General features: G+C 40.0%; 1 long non-coding RNA gene across 3 annotated transcripts in view; it reads right to left on the bottom strand.

Moving 5' to 3' along the window:
- Positions 1-14,460, bottom strand: part of LOC136882272 (uncharacterized) — a 49,103-nt gene that overhangs the window by 18,432 nt on the left and 16,211 nt on the right. For all 3 annotated transcript variants that reach the window (XR_010861128.2, XR_010861126.2, XR_011018750.1), the window contains 2 exons: positions 14,190-14,259; positions 9,332-9,403 (listed from right to left, as the gene is read on the bottom strand). This is a non-coding gene — a long non-coding RNA (uncharacterized lncRNA). The remainder of the gene's footprint in view (positions 1-9,331; positions 9,404-14,189; positions 14,260-14,460) is intronic.

Genomic DNA, 14,460 nt, shown 5'->3' with positions numbered 1-14,460 from the left:
CCTTTAAGATATGTGTACCACGGAGCGTATACTTCGTAAGTTGTAAGTTGGTGGATTTTGTTCGGAAAGTATTTGTAAAATTTCACTTGTAAATTATATTTTTCAAATTTAAGGATCACGGCGATTTATTTCAGAATCTGCAATCTAAGCCATGTCCATGCCCTCGGTAGGTCCTGCCTGTTTCCACCTTCCTGGTTTATTATCCACTAGTTGGCCCTACTGATATTTCTTGATGGCTGAGATCCACGTAGGCCAGCTGATGTTTCTCTCAGTGTATAGTGTGTAGTTGCTCTTACTTTATTGTGTTTTGTGTAAGCACCGTAGTAATCGAAGCAAACATTTCCTCCCTTGAATTTTGTGCAACGCTAACTATGCAATACGGCATTTGCGCTTTGTGAGGAAAGGAAGCTGGAAACTAATATGGCTTCTAGTGATCGGCAAAGCCTCGCCGTTTCTCGGCTGTCAATTAATTACCTGTCGCGTACGAAAGCAAGCCCAGAAGTCGCGGATGAGAAGCTCCATTTATGAAACTCGGCTGCGTGGTATTGACGAAAAGTTTCAACGTAAAGGGAGAAAAGGTTAACCGCAACAAACAGAAGAGACTAACGGAGCTATGTTTCTTGTTTCACTACTGTATGTACTGTATCCTCTCTTCTAAAATGTTCCTATAATAAGGGTTATAATTAAAGTGATGCTGTAAAATAGTTTCTTTGTATACTTTTAAGTACCGGTACCGTTAAACAAAGCCCGTAGATATATATGATTCAATTATGTGCTACACATGCTCGGAAACGGTATTCTCCATATTTCGAAATTTCGATAACTCAAAATAAAATTTATCTCCTGAGGTGATTCGCATAATAGTTTCCTTTATTAGACTGCAAAATGAACGGAAATTTAATTTTATATATATCTCTGAACACTTGGTGATAACGTGAAGAGAAAATACCAGAAACTGTCACCGACACACCTCCCTCAAATACATTCAACCCATTCAAATTATGAAGTAAGAATACACAAAAATCCAGTGAAATAGGTGAAACTAGCGCATAGAAAACAGATCGGTATGTCTCATACATTATTAACATACGACTTTGACACAGGGAAAAGCATAGAACTGCTAGAAAAAACACGTGGCATACAATTCCAACGAAATTACGCACAGAAACGATGTTAACAGTGTGCAAACCACACAATAAGAAACTCATTCTTTCGTCCCGATTAACTGAGTCGCTAGCGCTCGCTAGTCTCTCTCGCTTGTAGGACGATTGCCGTCCCGAATCCCCAGCCGTAAAGCACACATGCTGCTGTAGCGAGCTGGAAACAGGATACACCAGCGTGACGAACGATACACTCGTGAAATAAAGCATCAAATAAAAACGCTTGAAAATGAGGTTGGGAAAATTACACAAGCACATAAGAATTTATCCTTTATCCTAGGAGAAGAGTATTGACTGTACTGGAGGTTATATTGGTCAAAATTAGGAAGAATTAAAAATAAATCAGAAAATCAGAAGACGAGCTAAAAAACAGAAAGTTTCCGGGTAAATCGGAAGGGTTGACAGGTATGCACCTGCAAGCAGTGCTCCACAAGAGGCAAAGACCGAAAAATGTAATGTTTCTTCCTCAACATTTCTAAGGCTGGAGATAACCACCTCAACATTCGTATGTGCCAGGGGTTGCTAGGGCAAGGCAGTTCTCCCTGAAAGAAGTGGAAAATTGAAGGAACCAGACTGCCATTTCTGAAGGTGCACACGGCCTGCGGTACACTCAACCTACACAAAAAATAACCTTCAGTATTCCAACCGTCCAAGGGCGTACGGAGAAGACTTTGCTTTGCGATGTGTGTGCCAATTTAACTCTTGCATCTTACAGGAGAACGATATCTCAAGAATGAAGATCAGTCACACTAAAACCAACACCATCAAATTAGGGGTGCCATGCAATATATGCTGCTCTCGTCAATTCTATAAATAATTCCAATATACAGTTTATACAGGTTGACTCATTCTTGGTTGCCAGTGTACCAATTTGAGCTCATCAGCTGGTACCTAAAACAATGGCCAGTGCATATAAGTGGAAGCCACTATGAGAGACTCAGTCGCTTTTAGAAAAACTGAGAAAATTGTTCCAGACAAGCTACGTGAAAATGCCACTGCCTCAGAATTTGGGTTTCAACTTGCCTTCGGCCTCTAACTGTTCTTGGGTTCACCGATGATACTGTCTGAATTAGGAAGAGCAGAGTCTGTGACTGAACTAACAACGATGTGAATCCAACATTTCAAGAAAACTGGGCTTCACCTGAATCGCAATTCTGTGATGCATTTTTTAAATCATTTTTATATCATCACAAGAGATGGTCTTAATTTTGCTTATACAATCGCTCAGTCCCCAGTAAACCTTCTGAGACCTTCAGATCGAACTTGATACACTAGCATCATCTCCTATTTCTCAATTTCCCCATCTCTTGTCTATGATTTTCTGACAAACCCTATGAAATTTATTTCCCCATAAGTTCCTTGATGGTGCCGTCAAGATGGTCAAATGTACACTTAAAGAGATCTTAAGTCCGACACTCCTTACATCATGATTTACACCCATAGGAAATTTAAGGGTCTTCGTATTTTCAGAGCAAGATGGAAAGCAACCCTCCAACAAATGAATGGGTAAACAACCCTTATGTTAACAATAAAAGAAATCTCGATGGGTCTTAGAAGTGCCATGGCAGGAAATCGTACAAGTATAGTCACTGTACTGTTGTAATGCGGATGGAAGCGAGAATTTCTCCCCTCATCATAGATAAGTTCGATAAGCCGCTATGTTTTAAGGGCACCGGGTACTTTCCGTGCATTGTCAGAATCTTGGCCTCAAGGATGAAGTTTAACAAAAAAATTCTAGATACCTGAAAAATTAAGCTTAGAAATTCTGAATTTGATATGTGTTGTAATCTTCACCAATAGGGTAAAGGAGTGATTTTATTCAAAGAGCCCCTGTGTATAAATAAATGGATTTCTAATCATCACGAGACTAGCACGACCTACAATTCACGTGAGGTTTGTTTTTCTCAACCAGTGTTTCTTCTTTTGGATCCACCTTTTTACATCTGTGGTGAAAAGCCCGGCACCAGTTCTGTGCACTTCCTAAGAGAAGTTCCTCCTAGAATCAGCCTTCAACTAAAAACGAACTTGAATTTCCCCAAGATCAACACGTCAGTGTGCTTTTTGTCTCTAACTTTTCCAAATGTGTGTTTCGGAAATGATTTATGTATCCAACTTTACATATTTTAACTTATTTCTGGAACGTGCAGCGGTAACTTTGCACACTTTCACCCACTTCGGCGTGTCTTCCGGGTGCTTCATATCTGCTAAGTTCGAGCAGAATCGTAATTATTTTGTATTCAGCGTTTTAAGGAAGACCACAATATCACGTAGCAGACAGTGTGCGGAAAGGTAGAATCCGCGAACACTGGCGATGCCGACAGTTGGCGAAAAAGCGTGGCTTATAGCCTATAATCAATTCGTACGTACCAAACAATATTGTCAATGCCGATGAAACTGCATTTTTTTAAAATGCTGAGGCCAATTGCCAGCCGGGAAATGTACTGTGTTGCTATGCAGTGCACACAGAAGCGAGAGACTTCCTTCCCGTCATAGGGAAGTTCGAAAAGGGGCGTCGGGCACTTTCCATGCAAGTACAAGGCATCTAAAAATGCAAACAGTACAGTAATCCAAAAGATAAAGCATTTGCACAGGGGAGCCAGCATAATTTTTCCTCGTCTTTGAATCGTGTTTTTCTTCCTTTCGCGCGTGAGGTTATGTTCACCATTGTTTTATCCAAGTGCATTATCTGAATAATGTAAATGCACCTTGTTGGATACATTTCTGAAATAGTGTTTTCCATGGTATTTGAAAAGTTTAAACGGAGAATCATGCTATAATGGGTCTTAGAAGTGCCATGGCGGGAAATCGTACAAGTATAGTCACTGTACTGTTGTAATGTGGATGGAAGCGAGAATTTCTCCCCTCATCATAGGAAAGTTCGATAAGCCGCTATGTTTTAAGGGCATCGGGTACTTTCCGTGCAAGCACAAGGCACCTAAAATGCATATAGTACAGTAATCCAATGAATCCTGTTTTCTTTCTTTTGATTTCATTGCGTGAGGTTATGTTTGCCGGTGAGTTATCCAAGTGCATTATGAGCTTCCTCCTTACTCCTCACCCCCGTAAAACCTGGTATCAAGAAAAGGTTCGCATATAGTAAATGCAGCTAGTTGGATACATTTTGAAAATAGCTTTTTACTATGGCATTTGGGAGGTTTAAACAGTGAATCAAGGCTAACTGCATGCAGTAACGGGTCTTAGAATATACTGTGACGCCGCAAAGGTTGACATTTCCAAATTATGTATTGGCACGTAATTCGAAGTCCGATTTTTGTGTCCCAACGACTTCGAATTAACAAGGTTTTACTGTAATGTGAATCCAAAGTTACCCACTGCCAAAGCCTTACCTAAATTTCACTAAAAAGACGTTCCTATCCGACCAATTATTAACAGTAGAAACATCATCATCATTACTGAGCGTCGTGTTGCAACCTTGACAAGATGTCTCCACCCCGAGCGGTATTCACATTTCGTTATTATGATCTGAAGTGGTAGCCCAGTGATCTATCCATCTGCTTGCTGTTCTTCGTCGTAGTCTACTGCCTTCAATTTTGTCTTGTAAAATTACCTTTTCCAAGTTCTCTCCGTCTCATCTTAGAATGTGGCCAAGGAACTGGAGGTAACGCTCACTCGGGCGTTTCTTGATGCAGAGTTCGTCCAGAATGGAAACATTAGTTCTTCTTTCTGTCCAGGGTACACGTAGCATTCTCCGCCAACACCACATCTCAAAGGCATCAATGCGTTTTTTGTCTTTAGCATTCACGGTCCAGGTCTCACAGCCGTACAAAAAGACGGAGAACACTAGTGATTCTACCAAGCGCATCTTCGTGGCTTTTGATATTCCCCGGTTCTGCCAGATCTTAGTAGTTTAACCATTGCAGCTCGACCTAAGACAATACGTCTTTTTACCTCTTTATCACAGCTTCCCGTGTCATTGATGACAGACCCCAAGTATACAAATTCCTTAACTATATCCAGGTCCTTTAGGCATCCCGTAAGTTGGATTTGACCTTGCCGATCAACTACCATTAGTTTGGTCTTTTTGATATTTATCTCTAGACTATACTGAAGACTAGTGTTCTTCACCCTTGTAAGCAGGTCATGAAGTTCCTCTTCACTACCAGCGATGAGGGAAGTGTCATCTGCAAAGCGCAGGTTATTAATTTTTCTGCCACCAATCGAGATTCCACCATTCCAGCCATTGAGAGCTCTTTCGATGACACACACTGCATAGATGTTGTAGAGTTGCCTTACTCCATTTGTCACATTGAAAATGCCTGAGAGATCACCATCCACCTTTATGGTTGCTGCGTGGTTTTTATACAGACTTTTCAGTAACGATATTAAATGCAGTGGAACCCCAAATTCCTTTAACACCTGCCACAACTTGTCCCACATAACACAATCAAAGGCAGGGGTAGAAGAAAATAGAAATAATTCAGTAGCCAGCCTCTTTTTATCAGGAGCCAGCACATTTATTTGCAAATATACATTATGAAAACCACAGGTTAGACTAGGATAAAACTACATATTGTTTTTGAAATGTGACCTTACGTAGTATAGTCTCAGTTTATATAAGAATGGAAATTTATATTTTAAGAGATACTAACCCAAATAATCACCAGTCACCTTCAAGGTCAGCGTCTTTTAAAATTACACTACACGTGCCTGTTTGATTTCCCACCAAAACACCAATGATCAATACATTTTGTTGCATAAAAGTCCTTTAAAGATGGTCCATTCAAAGATATTATCATGAGATCACATAAGTTTTCTCGGCAAGTTTGGTTCGCAGTTTGCGTTTAATCATATTCATTGTGCTGAACCCTCGCTCACATGATGAGTCGATACAGGAGTTGTTGCCACTATATATTAAGCTATTTATTATTTGTTTTACGTCGCACCGACACAGATAGGTCTTATGGCGACGATGGGATAGGAAAGGCCCAGGAATGGGAAGGAAGCGGCCGTGGCCTTAATTAAGAAACAGCCCCAGCATTTGTCTGGTGTGAAAGGAGCTTTCTTAAAATCAGAAATCATCCTTTCACAATCCGCGATTTTTCAAGTAGATCATTCAGTGGAAGACCTTTCCCGACTACTTTGAACTCGTACCACTAGCTCAGTGCGTCTTCTACGTTGTTCTCCTCAATTTGAAGGTGTTTTGAAAAATGAATGGCAAGAAACTGTATTTCACTATTGCCATAATTTTCCAGTTGCTTTCGTGATTGCCAGAAATAAGTGTCAATAACACCAGTGGCACTTTGAATGCCCTCATTTTGAAGAAATATGTCTTTCAGAAAGGTAATCCCACTTGCCAAAATATGTTCCTTGTTGCTCTTGAAATTCTTATTCGACACATCTGATAATTGTATTCCACTGAAAACTCCTGAAAGTGTTATAGCAGAAACAAACTTTTCTGCCATTGGGCCCTTGGTGTTGTGAAGTTGCTGCAATGAATTAATTGCATTATTTGCATGCACTCTTATGTGACTTAAAATCAGAACATGCCTCAGAAATACAAGGGAAAGTATTTTGAATATACTCAGAAGTCATATAAGAAGTGAATTATGATGACAAATTTGAAGTCCTTGATCTTCTTTAGAAGACCTATAGCCGTGATTCCGTTTTCACCTTCCCTTTCAGAAATATTCTCTAAATGAACCACTAGGCATTTCCAGTCTTTGACAACTGCATGCAAAGCATTTAATTTGCTTGCTACCCATCTAACTTGGTGTAAGTTTACTCCAATTTAGATATTTCACATTCCAGCAACTCCGAAATTTTCTTAGGTTCGCAAAGTCGTTTTGGCGAATGTCAATAAAACATATATAGTTTCGTGAGTATAGAATCAATTTCACATACCTGCCAACTTTACAAAACCAAAAATCAGGGCATGAAAACCAAGGATAACGGCCGAGAGGATTCGTCGTGATGACCGCACGACACCTCATAATCTGCAGGCCTCCGGGCTGAGCAGCGGTCGCTTGGTAGGCCAAGGCCCTTTGGGACTGTTATGCCATTTTTTCAGCCTCCTGACACTTCGAGTGAGGATAGGATTTTTCGTATGTTTTAAACGTTTCCAGTTTAAATGGTCCTGAAAATCCAGATACAACTTTAGAATGTTTGTCGGCAATACTACGAAAGTTACTGCATAATTTACACTTTGCAATTCCTTCTTCAAAGCACAGCCACGGTAGTAATTCAAGCTACGATTCTCTGCATTGTGTATCATTCACATACTTCTCTGAATCGGTAACATTCAACTTGCGTAACAATGTAACCAAACCTTCAAAATCAGTGTACGGTCTGCTATTTTTTGCAATATGATAAGATGCCATGTACAATGCATTCATAAGTTGTAACATATTAACATTAATTTTTTTTTATGTACTTCGCTAAAAGTGCTGAAATTTCCGTTTGCCTGAAAATTGAAATTTCGACGTATTTTTAATGTTTGGCCTACCATTGTCTTGAACACCATAAATTTCACGCTTGTCATTGTCGCCCTGAAGACTACAGTCGGCATTTCCATCAAGTGTTTTCTCACATTCGATTTCTGGAAAATTTATAATGTCCAATAACAGACCATTTATATTGGTATTATAAATTTGCTCATTCAGGACAAATATTTCAGATTCCCTATGGGAAAAGTAGGGCCCGTAAATGCAACACAAAGTGATACAGAAGCGAGCGAATCTGAAAGAGTACACTGTTCTTTACTAGCATCAGTCAATTTGTGCGGCTTTGTTCCTTTCATTTTGCCGATTTTCTCAAGTACAGCACAGAAACGTAAAATACACCAGCGTTGAATGGCTTCCGAGTTTGCGGGCTTCGATGTCTGATGCTACGTTGTCAATTTTCCATAAACGCATAGGAATAAAAACAACCGTATTTTTAAAGTGCAAACCGTTGAATACCAAGATGCTGTAATTAAATTAAAAGCATAAATATTGTTCGGTGAAAATACAAGAATTGATAAACACGTCATTCCGTATGTTCTAAATGCAAAGAATGAATTCCACGGGAATTTATCAGCACTGCTTTGGTGGCAATAGTTTAGGAACGGCTAGTCACGGGAAGGAAGGCGGTAATGTAGTGTTTGTGGAATTATTTAACGTAGTAGTTCTCCGCATTTTTCCACAACTCTGGTCTGATCTTTGTACTCGGCTACCGACAGCTGATCATCTGTAATGGAACTTGATGTGTTACGATATGTTCACATGAAAGGATACTTGTTTGACGGGTTACAATGATGTCTCCCATGACCGCTAGGCAGCTCCTGCGCAGAACTGAAACGTCCAGTTCCAAGGTAAGAAGAGTAATTACAGAATTCAAGACTCTGCCAAAAGCACTCAAAATGTTTATTGCACATATTAGAATATATGAGCAACATCTATATCATCTGATGGCCAAGCAGGCATCAATTTTTAGTGATGAGACAAAGTCTCTTAGTGCATTGGCACTGCCGGTGGCTCCAGTTAGCCTACACAGTGGCCTCCACGGTATGCACTAGCCAGCGTATTGGTAGGTGTGCTAGGTACCAACTGATGAGCCCACCCTAGCACACGAGGGCGAAACGCTGGCAACCAAGAATGAGCTAGCTGGAAAATTTATAATGTCCAATAACGGACCATTTATATTGGTATTATAAATTTGCCCATTCAGGACAAATATTTCAGATTCCCTATGGGAATTAACATCTATATCATCAAACTGAGATCATCTGCAACAATCACGTACCTTTCTGTGTCATTCCCCACATGGCTGATTATTTTACCAGATAATTTTGTGTCAGCTTCACACTTCCAGGTCTGTACACCCGAAAAGCATCAAGTTGCCTTTTAATTTTAGAGATCAGTTCTTACACCTAGAATTTTATGCTTCCTATCCTTAACTTTTACACAGCTTACAAATTCTTCTTTCACTAGCATACATACTTCCCTTCATACTGAGTCTCACCTGTCTTATGATAAACATTTTAGTTAGCATCCAAAATATCCTGGAAGGTTTTCAAGCTATATTTGTGACATAAATAATCAACATAATAGCTCTCCCCAATTCCTGACTAGGTACATCTATAACAACCAAGCACTGTTTCTCAACACTGTTACAAGAATCACAGGCCATTAACAGTCAATTTAATGAAATACAAGTAACAAGTAGGTACTCACCATAATTTTAAAACTTCGCCTATCTGGAGGTTCCAAGTCCATTCCGCTGGCAAATGAGGGAAGACAGCTGACCTATAATCCAAAAAATATTAGTTAGGCTTCTCAGATAGATATGATAAAAAATCTATGTAAGGGTGCTTCACACTATATTCAGATGAAAGTACAGTCAAAACTTAAGGCAACATTGCTTTTAACAGCATACAGGATATACCTAATGGCGATATCTAAAGGTCCTGCCTAAATCCTATAAAAGTGTGTATTTTATCACATTTTTGGAGAAATGTATCAACTACAATGTTCTATGTTGATTTTTGTTTGTTACACGTTTGGGGATTGCTGATGTAACGCTTATTTTCAAACTCCTGTTTTCAGTAGATTGTAGATTTCAAATCAGTCTGCCCGTTAAATAGCAAAGGCAAGCATCGCTTTGAAGATGTCGCAAAAGAAGGAGAAGTGCTTAATACTGAAGAAAAGTCACAAATAAGCTGGCAATTACAAAATGAGGAAACAAACGTCAGCGTCAACGATTTCTACAATTTGGAAGGACAGAGAACAATATTGCTGCTGCTTCTTTCCTCACGTATTTTATATTTTACTGTACTCCACAAATACTGTACTGTATTCTAAACACAGCTTTAACTTTATTCTGTTTACTAGCTGTGCTTCGCTGTGGAATTCTCAGAAAGACTGTTTTTGTGGTTTTCCCAAGTGAAGTCAACATAGGTCATTACAATGACGTCAGTAGAATGTAGAGAGGAAAAGCAATCTTATCATATAAAAAACGCACATTTTCTAACTTATAACGAACAGTTCTAACAGTCCATAGTTCCAGTACTGGAATGACCAGGCCGCAGACAGCCCGAACACTACTCTGCTATTATTCCGTTAAATGTGTGCACTGCTCATTCCAATCAGTGCTTCAGAGTAGAGATTGAATAGCTGAAATATTATTATGATCCAGTGTGTTACGTACCAGTAGTATCAGAAAATGTATGAACCAGAGGAATGGCATCCTAAAGAAGAGAGATCTAACTCCCCCAAACAATGGTCAATGTAATGTTACTGTTGATCAACTTTATGAGCTTTCTATATTGTAAGCCTTCACATTTAGTTTTCTTCCGGCATTATGAAATTAGGGCATCTTATAAAATTATTCATAGTGTAGACTGTAGTTCCTTATTCCCCGACTTTACATACCGTATGGAAATTCTAAGTTCCCAAGCAGGAAATTAGATATTTTTCCACCAATAGAGCATGTCAAAAAACAGATCAGATGTAAGGCTTTTCAGGCGTTTGCTCTATTAACCAGCGTTTCGTCTTAGGTCTGACACTAGACTCATCAGAGTGGGATGTGTCAGACCCTACCCACTGACGCTGGGGTGTATGAAGGTGAACTTATCAGAAGCCCTATATAAGAGGCACAGTCTGATAATTCCATTCGGAATTGCAAGGCGGGCAATAATTCCATTGTGGAGTTTTATCTCCCGTATGCTGTTATCAGACTGTGCCAAGAGGAGCCTTATGGTGTGGTACCCAGTGACAAAAACGATAATAGTGGCATGTTTTAAGACCAATATTAGAAAATTTGTGTTGATAGTATGCTATGCACCTACAGAATTGGCGGAGGAGGAAGACAAACAGGTGTTCTATGGACATCTTAACAGAACGGTTAAGAAACAGAAAAGGAAGGATATCATCCTTGTTGGAGGAGATTTGAATGCAAAAGTGGGACAGGACAACGAAGGACTTGAACCTATTATGGGAAGGCATGGTCTAGGAGAACGAAATGAGAATGGACAGCTGTTTGTAGACTTCTGTGCAAGCCACGATTTGGTTATTGGTGGTACTATATTTACACATAAAGACTGCCATAAGGTGACATGGGTATCACCGGATCATAGGACAGAAAACCAGATAGATCATGTGGCTATTGGACGAAGGTGGAGGAGTTCACTGCTGGATGTGAGGAACGAGAGAGGTGCGGACATTGGTAGTGATCACCATCGGGTTGTGGCTACCTTCAGAATTAAGATCCAGGCACAAAAGAGAAGGATAGAGCAGATAAGGAAGCGATATGATGTTGGAAAGCTAAGGGATGACAGAAATGTGAAAGAAGCTTTCAGGATAGAACTAAAGAATCGATTCCAAGCACTCACTGAGGTGGAGGATGAAACTCTCGAGGAAAAATGGGTGAAGACTCGATCTGCCTTTACTGAAGTAAGTGAAAATATCCTGGGTTTCGAGGACAGGAGGAAAAAAGACTGGATGACTGACCAGACATGGGAAATTATCAGACAAAGGAAAGAGATAAAGGAAGTAATGAATTCATGTAAGACACGACCAAGGAAGGCAGAATTGCAATCCCAATATGCTGCGAAGGATAAGGAAGTAAAGAGAAGTGTGAGGAGAGATCAAAGGAAATGGACAGATGACCTATCTCAACAAGCAGAGGAGACAGCCAGAAAGGGAAATCTTAGAGAACTCGATACCATCACTAGAGTTCTGGCAAGGAAGCAGATGCAGAAAAACCATCCAGTCAGAAACAAAGATGGTGTCCTCCTAACAAACTCCGAGGATCAACTGAAGCGATGGCAGGAACATTTCTCTGCGGTGTTAAACCACTCCTTGGAAGAGCAAGTAGATGAAGAAGAAGAAGAAGAAGAAGAAGAAGAAGAAGAAGAAGAAGAAGAAGAAGAAGAAGAAGAAGAAGAAGAAGAAACCCAGCCTGACCCAAGGATTAAAGTCCACATTCCAACAGTGGAGGAAATCAAGCAGGCATTGAGAGAGTTGGTAAGGCAGCAGGTATTGACAATATTCCAGCAGAAGTCATGAAGGTTGATATGGATACCACTGCCAATATGTTGCAGCCGCTATTTGAGAAGATATGGGTTAATGGAGAAATGCTGACAGATTGGAAATGTGGGTTGCTGGTGAAGTTGCCAAAGAAGGGCGATACATCAAACTGTAACAACTGGAGGGGCATTACGCTTCTTTCAATCCCTAGTAAAGTCTACGCCAGGGTTCTGTTGAACAGAATTAAGGAGTATATCAACTTGAGGCTCCAACGGGAACAGGCAGGCTTTCGATCGAATCGTTTGTGTGAAGACCAAATAAACACCTTGAGGATAATTCTGGAGCAGTGTGCTGAGTGGTCATCTCGCCTCTATGCAGTGTTCATCGACTTTGAAAAAGCTTTTGATTCGATCAACAGAGAAGCTATGTGGAAGGAAGTGAAGCGGTATGGAGTGCCATCACAAATTACCAACCTTATTCAAGAAACATACCGTGATTATACATGCAGAGTCATTCATGAGGGCCGTGTATCTGAGCCTATATCTCTACGTTCAGGAGTGCATCAAGGTTGTATGCTCTCGCCAACCATGTTCCTGGTGGTGATTGATGCAGTAATGCGGAATGTAACCTTCATTGTGAAACGTGGTACCCAGTGGGGATTGGCTAATAGGTTAGAAGACCTAGACTTCACTGACGATGTGTGTCTCCTGTCTGATGCACATGGTGAAATGCAATCAAAAATTGAAGACTTGGTAAAAGAAGGAAAAAAGGTCGGACTAACGATCAACTCAAAGCAGACCAAGACCCTAAGGATGAACACCAACAAACTAGACCCATTTGTCTTCAGTGATGAATCTATAGAGGATGTGGATAGTTTCACCTATTTGGGCAGTGTAGTTACCGAAGATGGAGGAGCAGCAGTACAGAATGTTTCTCAACATATACAAAAAGCAAATGGTGCCTTTGTTCGGTTCACCTATTTGGGCAGTGTAGTTACCAAAGATGGAGGAGCAGCAGTACAGAATGTTTCTCAACATATACAAAAAGCAAATGGTGCCTTTGTTCGGCTCTATCCGGTATGGAAAAATAACAAAATATCTATCAGGACCAAACTTTGCATTTTCCGAAGTAATGTCGAGGCTGTTCTACTATATGGGTCCGAGACCTGGAAAGTGACTAAAGTGATTACCTCCAAGTTGCAGACCATTGTCAACCGCTGTTTAAGGAAGATTTTAAACATCTACTGGCCGGAAGTAATCTCCAATCATGAACTATGGAGAAGGACGGGTGAAACCGAGATGGCCATACAGATAAAGTGGTGGAAATGGAAATGGATAGGGCATACATCGAGGAAAGGGAATGAAGCCAATGAGGGACACTGGATTGGAACCCGCAGATTAAAAGGAGAGGAAGGCCCAAACAAACCTGGTGAAGATCTGTACAAATGGAGGCAATGGAAGAAGGCAAGACCTGGAGAGGAGGAAGAGGTCGGCCGGCAACAACATCAGATGGAGATGCTTTGTTGATGCCCAATGTTCCACAAGGAACAACAGGAATGAAGTCAAGTATTGATAGGATCACTAACAACATAAATGAGAATTAAATTTTAGGCCTTCCCCTAAACTACCATTTCACTCAGTGTGATTAAAATGATTTCTAGCCTAGATTGTAGCGACTTATCCCCCGACTTTGCATACTGATTTTCATTAAATTCTCTTCAGCCGTTTTCTTGCGATGTGTGTACATACATACAGACAGACAGACAGAAATCACGGAAAATTAAAAAGTGCACTTCCTTGTTACTGTGGACACGACCGATACAGAAATATCATTCTTTTCAAATTCTGAGCAATGTGCAGACAAAACATGTAAATGTGCAGCCTAAAACCTACAGATCTGATATTTTAACAATAAAAAATAAAAAGTCTGTGTAACTATAACTTATAACGACCGCTAGTCCTTGTAACTGGTTTCGACTGTACTTCTAATTCTAGGAATATCTTAAGTACCACCCCCTACTTCCTTAATCTGTTATAAAATGACTTACAATTTTGGAAATACTCACCTAAGAATTAAAACACCAATCTGGAAGTTCCAAGTCAATTCTGCTGGCAACTGAGAGAAGAGTTCTCGACCTATAATAAACCAAAAACTATTAGTTATGATTGTGGCAGTATAAAGACAGCAGTGGGAATGGATTGAAATTTCTTATTTTATTGTATTAAAAATTATTTTTTGTTATATAAGATTTTATTCTGTTTGGACCTTTGGACTTGGAAGAATTGTTTCAACCTCATAAACCTGGATCTATCTAGATCTTTTTAAATTCTGTTTTA

This window comes from Anabrus simplex, chromosome 10, assembly GCF_040414725.1.
Source record: "Anabrus simplex isolate iqAnaSimp1 chromosome 10, ASM4041472v1, whole genome shotgun sequence".
Lineage (NCBI taxonomy): Eukaryota > Metazoa > Arthropoda > Insecta > Orthoptera > Tettigoniidae > Anabrus > Anabrus simplex.
The sequence above is the reverse complement of the archived record's forward strand: the minus strand, read 5'-3'. Positions and strand labels throughout refer to the sequence as shown.